Raw genomic sequence first — 18,514 nt, forward strand, 5'->3', positions numbered from 1 at the left:
TTTATTAAATAAGTTTTTAAATTTAATTAGTATATAATTTTATTTTTATTTTTAATATAATTAGTTTATTTTAATTTAATTAAAATCAAATTTTACTTTTATTTATTACTAAATTAATTAATTAATTAATCAATTAAATAAGTTATTGAATACTAACATGATGAGATATTTTATTGATTTATAGATTATTTTATTTTATTTATAGATAATTAGACCCTAAGTATCTAATTAATAAAGAAGTAAATTATTTAATTAATTTATAAATTTTTGTTTTAATAATTTATAATTTAATAATTTTTCTTTTTCTCCTATTGGAAATGTTAATTTTTAAAACTATTGTTACTATAATCTATAGTCACTAGAATAAATTTGTATTTTGTTATATTGGTTGTTGTTAATAATAATCATTTATTTATTTATTTATAGATAAATGGTTATTATGTCAAATAAATAATTATTAATTCCTATCAAAAAATTATCACTAAGACAGCGATCTTAATATCATTTGCCCCTTACCATTATTAAAAGACTCAATACGATTATGGCAAACTTCATTTGGCCAGGTATGAAATATCAGAGAAAACTCCACCTTGCTAAGTTGGAACATCTCACTCTCCCCAAGCGACTGGGTGGCTGGGGTATACTGAATCTTAGAAGATTTGGTTGGGCTCTATTGCTCAAATCTATGTGGAGAGGAATTTTCGATGGTGGTACCTGGGGCACAATAATACAAGCAAATATTTAAAGAACTTCGATTTCTCTATCTGGATGAGACGCGGTCTGATTGGGATCGCTACTGGATCTGCGATTTGGCTTAGCTTCATTAAAATCCACTTCTATTTCTTTATGCATCTGGCATGGAAACTAGGTACTGACCAATGTATAGTCATCGACCTGGATCATATACTGGGTATTGATGCTGCCTCCAAAATATCTGAAGATCTCTTACATTGTTTAAATAGCCGCGGAATTTTTTTCTAGCAGGAGGTCATCTCATCATGGCAAGATTGCCGACCTATATGGAAAAGGGCTTTGGAACTACATCTAGTCAGGCAGTGGGCCAGAGAATGGGAACAAATTAGAACTGACATGCAACTTGATGAAGTTTGTCGTGTGGTGGATAGGGACCAAATTGCTTGGAAGGGCAAAATGAAGGATGGCAGTCATAAGGTGGTCGACACATATTTTTCTCTTTGTTGTCAGGAGACATTACAAACTGAGGTATGTTGGTTCACATACTACTGGAAATCCAATTCTCCCATATGATTATACTTTTCCTTTGGCTGGTATGGAAAAATAAAAATCTCACATGGGAAAACCTCCAAAAGAGGCATTGGTATGGGCCGAGTTACTATGTTATTTGCAGGGTTGCGGAGGAGAACAACATGCACTTATTTTTACTTTGTCCCAAGATTATTCTACTCTGGAAAAATCTTGCTTCTCATATCGGCTTCCCATATCAGCAATTTGACCATATCTCAGAATGTCTAATCTGGTGGAGTAAACAACAATCTACATGGCGCAACATCCCCCTATACTTTTCTGGGAGGCCTAGAAATGGAGAAACAAGATTATTTTCAACAATCACAGGATTTCTGAATTGCAGGTTTTGGAACACATCAAATTGGCGCTCTCAACTAGCACTCTACAGGGTAAAGGACCGAAGGATACCACTCGTAAACATACTTGCCCAAAGTTGGTCTTCCCGGCTAGCTATTTTGACAGAACTTGACAAAGGAATAATTGTGGATGCAGTTTTTGGATTGCCTTTTCTCCAAAACAAGAATTTTGGGTACACTGGGGTGTTGGCCGCGGCAAGAACACAAAGGCAAAATTAATGGCGCTCTGGGGACTTCAATGGTTCTCTAAATATCTAACTTCCCAATATTGCATATATTTGGGGACTCCAAGATTCTCATTGACTATGTACTGGGACGGGCACAAATTTACCAACCCACACTCCAAGGATGGCTTTTTCAAGTTCAACAACTTTGGATTTCATATAAGGGCTCATCGATTGAGCACATTGGAAGGGAGTATAATCAATTCACAGAAAAACTCTTGAAGAGGGGGCTACTTGATGAGCAGGGCGGGTTGCACATTGAGATCAAGATGGAGGAACATATTTTGGATGCTAGGGTGATGCCCTTTCCTGGATAACTTCTACTTTTGTAAGAACTCTCATATGATCATGATGGTGGCATACCACAACGTTATTTGCCCGCGATATAATATGTTGGTCAATGTTAATCATATACCTTTTTCGTGTTTTTGTTATAGTGTACATATGTACTCTTTGTATATGCTTAGTTTGCAGATACATTAGTTTTGCTACGCTTGCACAGTTTCTGGCCATGGAGTTCTATAAGTTTGGTTATGCTAGCATATCATTAATATCAGACCACACAGATAACATTTGATGATATGTATACATCTATATATTGCTATCTCCACTACATATGTATCTCTCATATGATGAATATAATGCTTTTAATTTTTAATACTATTCTAATATATATTCTCTATTTAACTACTTTTTTTCTTGTTTCTTAGGCTCCCTTTAGGTTTTAGCTTTCCCTGGCTGACTGAAATTTTGTTTGCTCTCCTATTAACTTGTACTTATTCCTTTACTTAGGTAGCTTATTTCCAACAAACTAGTCCATATAATAAATTTTGTTATAAATTAGAAACGTCCCTCAAAAAAACGTACACTGAGTTAGTCTATGATGGTCTATAATAACAACAATCGTAGTGAACTCTTACATTAAACGGCCATCACAACTATACTATGATTACCTTAGTGGGCTCTTTCACCCCTCGTTACATTTGTCGAGAGGATTACAATACTTTCTTGATTCTGGATCAATTTGTTGATTTTCCAAGAACCAATGGCGTCTAAGACTCTCCTCTCGAAGCCAATATGCCAACGTAATTCATGACATGAGCAAGCATTTTCAATGAATACAAATCTCAACATCATCCTTTGATCTTACTTTGTGACAAGTAAATTGTTATTAACCTCATTCATAATCCAATGAATACCACATTGAGATTCAATTACATTACATTCTACAGCTCCAAGCTCAAAGCAAATGTATACCATCTTTATTCCTTCCCCAAATCAACTTACAAATATTTTTACCAAATATTTTTTGAATTCACCCGATTCAAGGTGATATACCAGAGTATGTACAACTTGGACACAAATATTTATGAATGACTACAAAAAAATAAACCAAAAATAAGAGTTCAAACCCTAAATTGATATTTAGGATTAGCAAATACTTTCAGGAATGACAATACAAATTAATATAAACTCTATAGGTGCAAAACCCGAGTATTCTCAAATTGCTAACACATAGAGAAAAACGAGGGCTTCAGGAACATAACCAACGAGTAAATAGCCCATACAAAACTATGTATCATATATTTTTTAAATAAAAGAATTCAGAGTATCTGGTACAAGCCATTTAGATATTTAGATTTTTATTTTTATTAAAATTTGTTAATTAAATTTCTAATAAAATTATTATTTTTTATTATTTTAATAATATTCTCCAATATATAAATAAATTCAACTTTGAAACAAAATTTCAAAACATTCAAATTATATAAACTACATAATCCAAACCTATCATCTCAACAAATTTCTGCAGAATTTCAATCAAACTTGACTAAAAAAAATATATACGAAAAAGCATAAAACAATGAAGCTACACCCATTATATCATATGCAATACAATACAGGGAGGCTAGTAGGGGGCCCTGAATTCTCAACATTAGCTGTGGACCCTGCTATGCGTATCCTGCGCCACCGAATAATATAATCTTACTCGTTAGGGGATGCACCATGTGTCCACCAACAGAATTTGGGCAGCATTGCCTGTTACAAGGATGTCTCCAATTCCCTGTTACAGAGCGTCAACCCAACCCATGTAATAGACAGATCCTTGTTACATGATTTTCCACGCCTTTGATTTATAATGAGTGTCCACATCCTTGTTTTCAAGGATTTAAACGTTTGGTGAAATGCATTGACCTCGTCCATATTTCAAAGCTGTTACACACTCATCCACAACTGGCACCGTTGATATTTATTTAACATTATATATAGGTCGATTTTCAGACTAAAAACATAAATTAGGTTAGCTAAATTTCTTAGAAGTTTCTTGCTGGTACTCAAAAAGAGCATTGACAGTGCTGGGTCTGGTCAAACTGTGACCTGAATTTAACATTGAAAAGCAATCAACAGCAGCAAAGTGCAATTTGAAATGCCCAGATTCCAATAATAAAGATCCCCTTTGCTTCCAAAAAGATTTTGAAGATCCAAATTAAATTTAGTCAAAGGTCATTCTCGCTAGCAACACTTAGGAACGGCCAGTGCGTTCATGAATTAACTAAAATCTGAACACATCAAACTGGCCGTTCACTTTCAGAATCCACATTCAATTTTCTCTGCCAAAGTTAATTTCGGAGTAAGTTGTCACTGAAATTGCTGAGGATCTGAATCATCAAATTGTATTATTATTTTTAAGAATAATAATTTAATAATTAAATATGTATTTGGGAATATAATATTAATGGTGAAAAAGTTAACAGCCTACCTCAATTACTCAATCTATATAGTTACTTGACAAATCGTATTATTATAATCTGATCACTGTAGATTAAAAGATAGGCTACTTACACTTTATCAGGGAATTTGTATTATTAAACAGATTCTAATGAGACTCTCCTCATTAAAATTGAGTTGTTACTAGAGCATGATGAAACTCCTTAACACGCCTAACATGAACACCTACTGTATGAGGCCGTAAACACCTACGGTATGAGGCCGTTGCAATATCTGAACAAGTTAGAAAAAACTAATTCATCTTTAAAACTATGGGAACCTCACTATATATATATATATATATATAATCAAAATTAGAACTTCACCATCGACCTCTTATTTATATATATAAACTTCACCATCAACCCTCTTATTAGTCCCTTCCGTCTCGGCATGGACTATAGTAATCGGAAACGAAGAATCTAGTATTATTTGAGCTGTCTTTAGTTCTGGCTCATTAGCTATAAACAAAGTTTTTAGAGACATATTAATTTATCATGTTATTTGGCCTTTTCCCGAGGATCGAAGCTGGACCAAAGCTAAAACAATAGGTTATATTTTTGTTTGTTTGATATCTTCAAACTTGTAAATACAACAACCTAAACTATTGTTAGCATTATTAGAGGACATTAAATGTTAGCTCAGCTCTCAGGAACACGCTGGTATATACCAACATATAACCATATAAGCATTCGTAGGTTGCTGGCTACACCACATGGCGATTTCACCGTACATCTATATTGCATGTGAGTGCATGTTTGTGCGTGGCCCAGGCAGGTTACCGTGTGATGGTGGGTTGGACGTGCTCCCATTACTACGTTATTGAGCAGGTTAATTACTACGTTACTGCGGCAGGTTCACATGCTCTGTGTTTCAAAAAGCCTCTGCCTCTGGACCGTTGTTTCTGTAAAACCCACGGTGTAGTTCAGCTTTTGCTACCTTCAAATCTAGATACAAGGGCCTTAAGAATACAAACATCATAGGTAGTAGTTTGATCATTTGGCTTGCAAATAAAACTATGATTTTAACAGCAACAATGAGAAACTAGATGATTCCTTGTAGTCACACGCGTTGGCAACCAGGGCATTTGCTATAGATGAGTGACACATCTATAGATTAGTGACAAATCTGTGGGCTAGCAAACCAGGGTCAGGTCGATGAAAGCTCTTAACCAGCACAAACCCCACAAATCAGGTTCAGGCCAAGGAAAGCTCTTAACCAGCACAATAAATTGTGATAATTGCTCTTAACCCAAGTTCAAGCTAAGGAGAACTCTTAATAGCTGCATACATAGTTGCATAGTTGCTTACATGGCTGCGATACTGGCAATATGGCAACATCAATTTCGTCTGAATAAGGTAATCATGAACTAAGTTGTTGAATTGAACTAAGTTGCCCAATTTAACTAAGTTGCTGAATTTAAACATTGATATGTAATCTATATTTTTGGAAGCTTACCATAGTCGTTAGAAGTTTACCGAAGTCATTGTCCATTACAGTCATTGTCCATCACCTAGGTAACCTGACTAAGCACCACCACTTGAGTAAGCACCACCAGCACAAGTAGCAAAGGAAGCACCACCACCTGAGTAAGCACCACCAGCACAAGCGTATGTGGTAGGGCGATATATATCTGGTAGGGTGAGACCATTTTTTTTAAACCCGGCCAAAACTTGGAACCGACTCAGCCGAGTTGGTCCAAGCCGGTAAAAAAAAATTCATCTCAGCCTTTAGACCGGTTCGGCTGGCCGAGTCCGTATCAACCCGGTGGAGTCACAGACAGCGGCCATGAACCCCCCAAAAACGCAAAATTTTATTTTTTTATTTTTTTATTTTTTTATGTTTTTTCTGAGTGTGGAGGACTCCAAATGGTTTTATTAATTGGTTAGTTGGTCTTTGGGATCCATTCCCCTCTCCCAAACCCTATTTAACCCACTCAACTCCTCTCATTCTCTCATAGCCATCTCATGCATTTGAGTGAGAATTTCAGTGAGAGTTTGTGAGGAGTTGTTGAGTTTGTTTTTGGAGCAGCAGTGAGGAGTCTTGGGCAAGCATTGTAGCTGGAGTGAGGAGCTTCTTGGGCAGCCATTTGGAGCAGCATTGAGGAGTTGGTTTCTTGGAGCAAGCTTGAGGAGGCAATTTGTGCCTAGAGGTATTTTTTTCACTTGTACAAATCTGTTTTTGCTTATTAAATTTTAGGTGCATATCTAGAAATCCTAAAGAGTGTTTTTTGTGAAAGACATGAACATTGAATCAATGTTTTTTTTTTTCATTTTCAGACTGTTTGGTTTCATTTCCAAGTCAAAAAATGGTACCTAGAGTGAAAGATGTTGCTTGGGCATATGTTGAAATGGTTGATAATTAAATGCATTGCAAATTTTGCCATAAGAAAATTAAGGAAGGTCTTGGGGGCATTAATAAGCTGAAACAACATTTGGCAGGGATTAGAGGCCAAATTACTCCATGTAACTCACCAGAAATTGGGGAGATTAGGGAATTGTTAGCCAGCTTTGAGACGTTTAAAGAAGATAAGGCTAGGCAAAAAGAGTTAGAGGCTGAAATTGGGAGGAAGAGGGAGATACAAAAAATGATGGCTACCAACCCCCATTATGATTTTGAGGGTTCTTCCTCTATCCCTCGTATTGATGCATCCAACCCTGATGCATCCAACCCTTTCTGATATGTTCCTCCCTCTTTTGATTATATTCAAGAAAAGGGAAAGGGTAGAATGAAAAAGGGTGATATGAATATCGAAAGTTATTTCACTCCCTCCTCTCCATCAGATGCACATGGTCCTCAAGCTAGTAAAAGTCAAATGCAGCCCACTTTAGATGACCATTGGAAGAAAGAATTGAGGGAAACTGCTTGTGATTACATAGCTAGATGGTGGTATGATTTTGATATCCCCTTCAATGCTTCCCGTTCACCATATTATGAGCCTATGTTTGATGCCATACATGCTGCTGGGAAAGGCTTCAAAGGCCCTACTATGCATGAGCTAAGGGGGTATCGTTTGCAGAAAGAAATTTCATCCATTAATTAGTATTTGAAAGATTTCAAGGACTCATGGGCAAGAACAGGATGTACCATCATGTCAGATGGATGGACTGGTCAAAGAAACCATACCATCATAAACTTTCTTATCTTCTGCCCACGGGGAACCATGTTTTTAAAATCAGTTGATGCATCTGATAAGATCAATGTTGCACGAAGCGGGAGCGAAGCGGAAGCGCGGAAGCGGAAGCGGGAGCGCGGAAGCGTCATTTTCCAAAAATCTAGGAAGCGAAGCGTCCGCGGAAGCGTCTGCTATATATATATATTTTTTTATATTTTTTTGCATTTATACTCAAAACAAACATCCCAAATACCAAATTAATTGTAGAAGACATGAAAACATGCATATTTTTGCATAAATCAAGATAGATATGGCATCCTTGATTCCATTGTAGTTACTAGTATGTACAACAATCATCTATATTCTAGCTATTACAAACATACATCAAATTTTTAAGCATATTATAAAACATAAAACATTTAAGCATATTATAAAACATAAAACATAGAGCATATTATGATTTATCTAGCAAGTGAGCAACTGTCAACATTTGTCATGTCCAAAATTCAAATAATAATGTTTACAAAATATGTCACTTGGTCACCGCCAAGCCAAAAAGGTTCAAAATTCAAATTCACAAGTCTACAAGTCTAATGAGTAATCTATGACAAAAAGTAGTAGATTGTGAATATATCTACTAATCTCTCCTCCTTCCACCACGAATAGAACGTGGTGGCGGGCCTCCACGTGGTGGCAATGAAGAAGATGGTGCCTGTGTAAGTCGTGGCACTGAAACTGATGAAGAAGAACCCCCTGCTGTTGGTGTTGAACCATGGAACCTAAGAACCAAGGGACCAGATGGGGGTGGGGGTGGTGGCATATCAACACGGTCATCATCATCCTAGAATCGCTCAAAAAATTCATGCAAAAAAAAAACACTAGTTAACAAAAAAATTAAAAACATGAATTAGAGAAATGTTTTATAAGGGAAAATTGGAAAATTCATACCACAATGGACATACCTGGATAAGAGCATCCTCTAATTGCTCTAGTCGCAACACTCCATCCTCCAAATTGGGCTCCTCTGGATTCTTGTCCCAAATCAACAAGTCTTTATTAGACTTTGCATCTTCACAGTAATGGGACAACAATCGCAAGTTGTAATGAACATAAACCAAGCTCTCTGCCCGGTCTAAATTCAACCTGTTCCTTTTAACACTGTGGATGAAAGAATAAGAGCTCCAACACCTCTCTGCAGAAGAAGTGTTTACCACCTGTGATAGCACCCGCAATGCCAAACTCTGTAGAAGTGGAGTACCCCCTCCATGCATGTTCCACCACTCAAGAGCAGAAAAAGTCTCTCGATCTTTAATTGCATGCATGCTCCCAAATGGACCAGTGTTGAGCGTATAGTTGCTCACCTGTCTCCGTACCAATGCAACCTCCTCCTCATCAGGGATTAATTTACTCAATGCAGCCATATATTTTTCGTGAACCTCTCTATCTTGGTGTGGTTTTTTCCTGCTTCCCCCCCAGGTGCTGGTGTTGAAAGCCATGATGGATGATAGTATTTAGGTGTCAAAACATATGCTAATGCATGCAATGGAATATTTAGCATTTCCCATCGGTTTTGCACCTCTACACGAATATAATTGTACAAGGTGGTATCTCTAGGCTCAACAATGTCTTTAATCTGCCCCAACATGCTATCCATTTGCTCATACACCTCCCCAATTACTGGTCGATCTGAATCTGCAAACTTGATCATGTAATAAATTGGTTTGGTGAATTGCAAAACATATTTAACCTGTGACCAAAAGTAACTGTCAAGAACAGTGTCCTTGACTGCATTAGCACCATCTGTGTCAGTGTTAATTTCATCCCATGTTTCAGCGCACACCAGATTAGTTAAAGCTTGTCTCACCCTCACTAGCCGCCTAAAGGTGAGGTAATAACTAGCAAATCTTGTCTTTGCAATTTTAAGCAATTGCAACTTGGAGTAAGTGCCATAGAAGTAGTTTACCCTTGTATGCCCTGTGATGAATTTAATGAGCTGCTTCCCTTTCCTGTAAACCTCAGCAATCCACCCACAATCTTTGTGTTTCACAATATCATGCATCAAAAGGTTCAATGTGTGAACCAGGCACCCAGACCAAAAGATGTGTGGATGAGTACGCTCAATAATTTTTCCTGCTGCCTTACAATTCGCTGCATTATCTGTGATCACTTGAACCACATTATTCGGACCAACATCTTTGATTGATTTCAATAGGAGATCTGCAATGTTTTGTGCAGATGCAGTGATGGAGGAGGAGTCATGACATGCAATAAACACTGCACCACTAGAAGAAACACCAAGAACATTTATCAAATGTTGGTTTCTAATATTTGTCCACCCATCTGATACAATGGATACCCCAGAATCTACCCACCCATTTGTAAAACGTGTCAAAGCTCTTTGAACCTTAGCTTTTTCTCTTTCTAATAACACTGTTCTAGCTTTCTCATAGTTGGGGGCCTTGTATCCTTTTGGGGCTTCATTGATGGCCTTTACCATTTCATGCCAATAGGGAGAGCGAAGCACATTGAATGGTACACCGCAAGCACAAAGAAAACGGACTATCTTTCCATCCACATCATCCCTCCCAGCAACATTAAGGAAATCCCCTATTGTTCTTCTACCTCCAGAGCTTGCAGAAGTACCATGAGGAGATGGGCAACTACCAAATTTAGAGGTTGCACTTGATTCAGAATGAGTTTTTTGTTTCTTGTTTTTTTGTTGTGCAGCCATCTCTATTTGGATGTATTTTCTTCTTTCTTCAGTTGAAATGTTTGGGCAAATTTGTACCCCCACAGAACCCTTTTTTTCATCACTGTCCAGCACCCCACAAAGATGCCTCCTCAAACGGGTATATGAACCACAATATGGTTTTCCTCCATGACAACCATGAGGGCACACAAATTTGTAAGATCCACCACCCTTTCCCCCATCAAGTTTGGTCACATAGTTCCACAAGGGTGTTGATGTAGCTTTCCCATCTTGTGTTTCAGGGTCCCCTTCAAGTTCATCCCCTTCCTCTTCAAACCCTTCCTCCTCATCATACATTGGGTCACTACTATTAGGACCATCACCAATGTCCTCTTCTGTTTCTTCCCTTCTATTCCTCACCCTTGCCATCATTAAAACCAAGAGTGGAATGATACATAGAAGCCAAAAGAACACCATCTTGGAATATGGATATAGGTGGTGGACAACCTGTAAATAAAGGAGCAAGTAGAAACAATGGGAAAGAGTAGGAGAGGGAGGAGAAAAATACAAAAAAATTGTCACAAAAAATAAGGGAGTTTGGGGTTTGAACTTACCTCTTTAGCTCTTGTAGATGAAGTCCTCCAAGCTCTTGCTCCAAGCTCCTCCTCCTTCTCCTTGCTCTTCCTTCTTCACTCCTCCAAGCTCTCCTCTCTTCTCCTCTCTTTTCCTCTCTTCTCTTCTCCTCTCCTCTCTTCTCTTCTCCAACTCTCATAAACTCAAAGTGAGAAAATGAGGAATGAATGGGGGCTTTATTCTTTTCATTCCTCACATTAACCTCACTCTAACCTCACCCTAACCCACCCCCTCAATGCTAACTTAAGTTAACTTTAAAAAAAAATTAAAAAAAATGATGTATTTTTCCCTTGGCCGCGCGGTTTTGGAGGAAGCGCTCCGAAGCGCTGCGTGAAGCGTACGCTTCCGGGCCCGAAGCGTGGCGCTTCGGGCATCCGAAGCGCGCTTCGGGGCCCACGCTTCCTAAAAACCAGGAAGCGCTTTAAAAATGCTGAATCGCGCTTCGGAATTTTCGGAATCGCGCTTCCGGGGGCGCTTCCTGAACGCTTCCATACGGAGCGCGCTTCCGGCCTAGGATCCGGGGGGGGGGGGGGGGGGGGGGGCGCTTCCTGCAACACTGGATAAGATAAAAGATGGGCAATTGTTGTTTCAGTTATTGGATCAGGTTGTTGAGGAGGTGGGGGTGGCTAATGTTGTTCAAGTCATCACAGATAATGCCTCTAACTATGTTCTTGTTGGTAAATTGTTAGAGGAAAAACACAAGACCATATTTTGGACCCCATGTGCTGCACATTGCATAGACATCATGCTTGAGAATATTGGAAAATTAGAATGGGTCAAACACACTGTAGATCACGCCAAAAGCATAACAAAATTTATTTACAATCATTCATGGATTTTGAGCCTCATGAGGAAACACACTGGGGGCAGGGATATTATTAGGTCTGCCATCACTAGATTTGCTACTCATTTTTTGACATTGCAATCTATGCTTTCCCAAAATAGAAACTTGCAAAAGATGTTTTCCAGTGATGAATGGAATCAAAGCAATTGGTCTCACAAACTGGAAGGCAAAGAATTGAAAAAGAAAGTTAATGAAGAAAGTTTTTGGAGAAAGGCAGCAAAGATTGTGAAGCTTGTTGAGCCACTGGTTAAGGTGTTGCAGTTGGTGGATGGGGAAAGATTGGCTATGGGCTTCATTTATGAGGCTATGGATCAAGCAAAGGAGCAAATAAAGAGGGCATACAAGGATAAAGTGGCTAAGTATGGGCCCATTTGGGCAATCATTGATGAAGGATGGAACAATCAACTCCATTGCCCTATACATGCAACTGGGTATTTTTTGAACCCACGGTATCATTATAAAGCTAAGGAGTCGGGAGCTTTGAGGGGGGAGGTTAGAGATGGACTTATTGACTGCATTGATCGCATGATCCCACTGGAGTCTGATCAGCTGGAGATACACCGACAGGTCACGACCTTCAGCAATGGCTCGGGTACCTTTGGGAAGAACCTAGCAAAGATTGCAAGAGAAGCAGATGAGCGAGGTAAACAAAAATTTCAATTTTCAAATTCTTAATAGTTTTTTTTAAATTTTGTTAAATCGTTTATAATTTGAAAGTTGGATATAATTTGTAATTTGTTGAGCTAACTCATTACACTACTATGCTTTTTGCAGCACAATGGTGGGAGGCTTTTGGTGGCCATTGTCCTTAATTGCAGAAGTTCGCAATTCGTATTTTGAGTCAAACTTGTAGTGCTACTGGGTGTAAGCACAATTGGTCTGTCTTTGAGAGGATTCACACAAACAAAAAAAACCGTTTGGATAAAAAACGGTTAAATGATCTAGTCTATATCCAATACAACCTCCGGCTTAGACGCAACCAATTGTTGAACAAAAGACCTAATTCAGATCCCATTGTGTTGGAAGACATTGATCCAATATCAGATTGGGTAGTGGAGAGTCATCCAGCAGAGTTTGATTCTAATGAGGATCTTGATTTTGATTTAGATAGGGAGGCATCACTCGAACATGATGTTCAATTGAATGCAGATCCCAATCCACATGTACTACCAACCTCAGCCTCACAGCCAGCAAGGACTCCAGTTGCAGGCGCTTCCTCTGCTCAACCATGACAAAAGCGCAACCACATATCTTCTCTATCTCAGCTTGCATCTGCTGCACAACCTGCTAGTGCTACCACTTCTACAATTGCAGTTGGAGATGATGATGAGGAGGAGCCATGGGGCCCCCTGTCTGACTCTGATGATAATCCAAAGATTGATCCACATGATCTTGGCTCCTTTGGCAGTAGCTACTAGCCAGTGGCCCAATAGTACTGGTCACAGTTTACTTTTGTTGTAGAGGCTATTTCTAGCCTCCTTGGTTATGTGTTTTTGTTTTGAATCTTTGATCATGTATGTATTGGACAGTGCACTGGGTGCCATTTTGATATAATGGATATATTCATGAGCCTACTTTGATCATATGTTGTCTTCCATCTATATTCTAATGCTGTGTTTTTGGAAACATGAATGAAAATTTTTAAAATTATGTTTTTTTCTATAAAAAAAAGTAAATATTTAATGTATTTTTTACAACGACTGAGTCATTGAAATCGAGCCGGCCGAGTCGATACCGAGTCGGAGTCGGAGTTGGAGTCAACCCTCGGCTGAGTCGGTGTCAGAGTCAGAGTTTTAAAACATTGGGTGAGACAAACAGCTGAACCCATTATGCGAAAACCATTTTCAAACGGGCGAGGATGCTACCTTGGACGCTGCTATCCTTCCTTTTGGTGTTGTTGACTCGTGTATGCATGCTTTGCTGGACTAATGATTGATCATCTAGCCAGTCGTGGGGAAGGAACGTTTGTGCTTGCCTGCAAAATACACGAAGGCGCCCATGTTGGTTCAGACAAACACCTTGATGCAAGGCTACTCAGGGATCCGATGGGAAATTCTTGACGCTCTGAGAAAGCTCATGGACTATAACATCACACCCAACTTGCCTCTCAAAGGAACAATCACTACCTCAGGGGATCTGGTTCCCCTCTCCTACATTGTCGGATTGGTCACCGCTCGCCCCAACTCAAAAGCCCTCTCACCCAACTACGACCTGTTGGATGCCATGGAAGATCTCCAGAAAGCTGACTTCGGAAATTGGCTAGGATGGCTCAAATAAACCCCTGCTGGGAGATGAAATGAAATGGACTTGGACCTGCTTGCTACTTCGACGTTGCGACCTGAAGAGAGGCAGAACCATGAAAAGATATGGCTATGGCACGAATGATAGGAAAGAAAACGTGTAACCTTACTTAATGACATCTGTCAAAATGCATGTCAAAATATTGTTGTAGATTGAATGCACTTTATTTAGTACTTGTCTTCTTTTATAAAATTATAGGTTATGAATAGACTATAGATCTAAATATAGATTATTAATTTGATTAGATATCCATGATGCAACCACAGGATTACTACCTCCTGTATGTGCTGTGAACTTCATTTTCAGCATTTTTATCTTTTCAACTACATGCTCTACATGCTCTGGACAGGATTCGGGGGAAATCATGGATGGGAATCTTTTCAAATCGTGTTGAACAGTCACAGAATACTCTCTTCTTTGCTAGCTGTGCAAAGGAAGTTGTGACTAGTGCACATGTCAATATAGTTATGTCAGACAAGGCATTATTGAAGCACTTGCAAAAAGAAGTGGCCAGGCTTGAAAATGAATTACGAGTCCCTGGGCACTCCGCTCCTGGGAACTCCGTTCCCTCTCAGTACACTGAGGCTTTGTTGAAGGAGAAAGATCTCCAGATTCAGAAGATCTTCTTACATTGTTCATTAATTATTCTGTGATGTTCACCATGTTTACTGTAAACCTAGCTAATCTACACTCTTTATTTGAACTAGTCAACTTTGTATCCGTGTGGATAAAATTCAGTGATTCTTGCTTTGATGAGGGGTTTGATGTCGCCTAATATTCTAGATGGCCCAAGAGATCAAGAAGCTGACTCAACAAAGAGATGCTGCACAAAGCCAATTTGAGGACCTGCTTCGGAGCATTGCTAGCAGTCAAGGGTCAAGAAGATGGGTAACTAGTTTTTTTCATCTCTTGAGCTAGATGTAAGCTGTTCTCAGCCATTTTCAGGGATGCAAAACTTATTTCTATTTCTCTTTTTTGCAATACTCAATTAATCCCAGTCACACTCTTGCTCGGAAAATAAACTCTTATGAAGATGAATGTGCAGTGTCGGATGTATCCAGCACAGGGCATGATATGGGTTCAGATGACTTGCAATTTCCTAAACTGCATAACTCTGACAATGGAACAGTGAGTCAGACAAGCAGTGAAATTTTTTATCAGCAAAGCATTCAAAAACATCAAGAAGAAGCTCTTTTACAGTCAGAAGAATTTCAACAATCCTCAGCCTCCACACCCGAGAAGCATCCTGTTAGGGAGTCCACCTCAAATCCCCTACTGTTGGTTCAAGAAATTAGAAAGTTGGAGTATCTGCAGGAGGATCTTGGTAAGGATGCTAGTAGAGCTTTGGCAGCCCTTCAGAAAGAAGTCCAGTGCCTTGATATCGCTCAATCAGGTAAACCCAAGAATGATACAGCATCATCTGTGACAGAGTTTAGAGGAGAAATTCGAGCGTTGTGTTCAAAGGAAGAAAATTCAAGCCCAGAAGAAACTGCTTCGAGAAGCCTAGTAGATACAACGCTCAAGGAAGAGATTTCAAGACTGAATGGCTCAGGGGATCTCCACAAATTAACTGATACTGATGCAACAATTGCTGCATTGGAAGAGCAGCTTCAGAATGTGCAACAATCCATTGAAAATCTTGTACTTCCTCTTCCCAATGAGGTTAGATTATCGGATTTCAGTAGAGCTCCACAACTAACAAGGAGTAGAAGTTGTATAGCTGAAATAATGACTAGCCCTCCATCCTCTCCCTCTTCTTGGGTGACAGATAGTTTTGGCCATAACAAAAACACTCCACCAGAAACAGCTGGTTGGAAGAGAACCCGGGATCTTGAGGAAGAATCTTTTTCATAAAAATGAGGGTAAAGAAGGCAATGTGTTATCCACAGAGCACTGAAATGCTTGAATGAAATGATTCTTTTGACATAAAAAATGTTAAGAATATGTTCAAGGTTGCTGCTGAAGAGAATATTAATAATATTCGCTCTTATGTCACCGAGCTCAAAGAGCGCGTGGCCAAGCTTCAATACCAGAAGCAGCTTCTTGCTTGCCAGGTAAGACTCCAAATTGTTTGCTCTTTGGTACTTTCGAAAAAGAAATCTCTGTTTGATTGGTTAAAACTTAAAAGGTTTCTTTATATCTTTTTCTTTCCTTAATTTCAACACAAGATTCTTTTGAAGTACAATCCTATTATATACAGTTTCAGGTCTTCGGTCTTTCTGCATCTTGCTTGATGTACATTGTACTGGCTGGGGGATTTCATAAGTTATATCATATTCTCTCAGTCTCTCTGAAAGCTTTAGGATGTGTTCACAACTTCACATTGGATGCTCACGTGAAATTTACCACAACCATCCTTTGCTAGAGTATTGTGTTTCATTTGTGGCGTTGTGAGACAACTCTGGAAGAGATCTCACATATATCTAATTTACTTAACATGCAAACGTTCTAGGTTTGGCTTGTTTTTTCCAAGAAATGGAGTGGAAAGATTACGGAAGTTTGTTTTTGATTTTTTCGTTTGTTCCAGAGTCCTTTTTAATTTGTTTGAAAGGAGGGGCCATGACAACATAATCTATATTTTATGCAGGTGATAGAACTGGAGACAAATGGAAATGTTCAGGATGACAGAAATGTCGATGATGCGACTCTCGATCAGTCATCCAAACTTGTACAATCACCTTCCTCCTGGCCTTTGGAATTTGAGAAACAGAGAATGCAAATAATTGAACTCTGGGACAACTGCTACGTCTCCTTAGTTCACAGAACTCATTTTTTCCTACTATTCAAAGGTGATCCTTCAGATGCAATATACATGGAGATAGAACTAAAGAGGCTGTCATTCCTTCATAAACATTTCTCTCACAGGGCTGGTAATAGCCCTGCTCACAATGATGATCAGACCACTTCTCTGGCTTCTAGGTAAATCCCTTCCCTTTTTTCAGCATCTGTATATTTGATTATAACAGCCTCTGCCACGCATTTTATTGTATTGTGTATAGATAATATAATATGCATGATCTTCTATTAATTCTGCCAACTGTTTGCACCAATCCATATGAACAATAAGTTGTGGATTTTGCAGTATTCGAGCTTTGAGGCGTGAAAGAGAAATACTGGCTAGGCAGATGCAAAGGAAATTAACGGCGTCTGAGAGAAAGACCTTATTTGGGAAATGGGGTGTTGTCCTGGACACAAAGCAGAGGAAATTGCAGTTGGCTCAGAGATTATGGACAGATACCCAAGATTTGGCCCACATCCAAGAGAGTGCTAATATTGTTGCTAGGCTTGTCGGATTTTGGGAACCGGGACGAGTGTCAAAAGAGATGTTTGAGCTCAGCTTTGTGTCCTGCGAAGAACAACCAGAGGTTATCATCCTCTGGGTTCCAAGCCATAGCTCTATAGACCTCTGGGATGGATGGAAGATAAATTGAGGAAGCGCTTCTGGTGCACTGTGTTCTGTAGAGCTAAGACACAGGAAAAAGTAATCATGTGTCATTAACATGATTGGCAAACACAAATTTCAAACCTGCATTACTGAAAGTGAAACAAAAAAATAGAGAAATAATATATAACCTGCTTGTCAATATTAGTATATGTTAGACAATGGTTTATGACATAACTGTGATATAGTCGTGTTTTTCCTTGTTTAGAACCTCACATAACTCTTTTCGATGGATGTTATAACTCACATATCTACTTCTCACAATAGATATATCCTTTGAAAGCTCCCCCTTCAACCTGTGTGGCTTTATAAGCTGGGGGTTTAATAAAACCAGGGGATTCCAATAGCCAATGATCTCCCTCCACTTCCTGCTAGTTATTGTTTTATCTTGAAAATGGGGAACTTATAAATATCATAGCTTGAACCTGAAATTGTAATGCACATGATTTATCTAACCATTCATGCACTCAAATCTGGTAATCCCCACATTCTCTAGTTTGAGTAGCGGGGGATGATGATTCGATCTCAGCGTCCCATAATTGGAAACGACTCCATTAATGGGCGGTGATTTATGATGGATTTTGGAAGTTCAAATTAACGTTTCAAAACCATTTTTTTAAATTTTCCCATCAAACAAACAAATTCATGAATGATCCTGTAAGTATCCTTGTCAAACGTGACAAGTTGACGTGGGAGGTATGATTGTGCCTAGATCCCTTATACTATCACTGATGTACTGTCATATTTTCAAATGTCCAATTAATGATGCATTTGTGTTATTCGCTAAACCAAGGGTCCCGGTCTATGTTTTTATGAATTCTAGGGCATCAAACAATTTTGTTAATTCTTTTTCATTGGAGAATTGGTCTATGCCACTC

The 18,514-nt window shown here is 38.8% G+C and overlaps 1 protein-coding gene and 1 pseudogene across 8 annotated transcripts in view; one reads left to right on the forward strand and one right to left on the reverse strand.

Moving 5' to 3' along the window:
• LOC149242812 (UV-B-induced protein At3g17800, chloroplastic-like) overlaps window positions 1–18,514 on the reverse strand; it is a 271,800-nt gene that overhangs the window by 239,801 nt on the left and 13,485 nt on the right. The gene's annotated exons all lie outside the window — the stretch shown is intronic.
• Window positions 15,183–17,596, forward strand: LOC149242813 (kinesin-like protein KIN-7A; annotated as a pseudogene). The gene is made up of 3 exons (XR_016268198.1): window positions 15,183–16,248; window positions 16,782–17,113; window positions 17,277–17,596. The product of XR_016268198.1 is annotated as a kinesin-like protein KIN-7A (transcript).

The sequence above is a fragment of the Pinus tabuliformis genome, chromosome 8 (genome assembly GCF_031772625.1).
Source record: "Pinus tabuliformis cultivar Carrire ecotype Pingquan chromosome 8, CPIR1, whole genome shotgun sequence".
Classification (NCBI taxonomy): Eukaryota; Viridiplantae; Streptophyta; class Pinopsida; order Pinales; family Pinaceae; genus Pinus; species Pinus tabuliformis.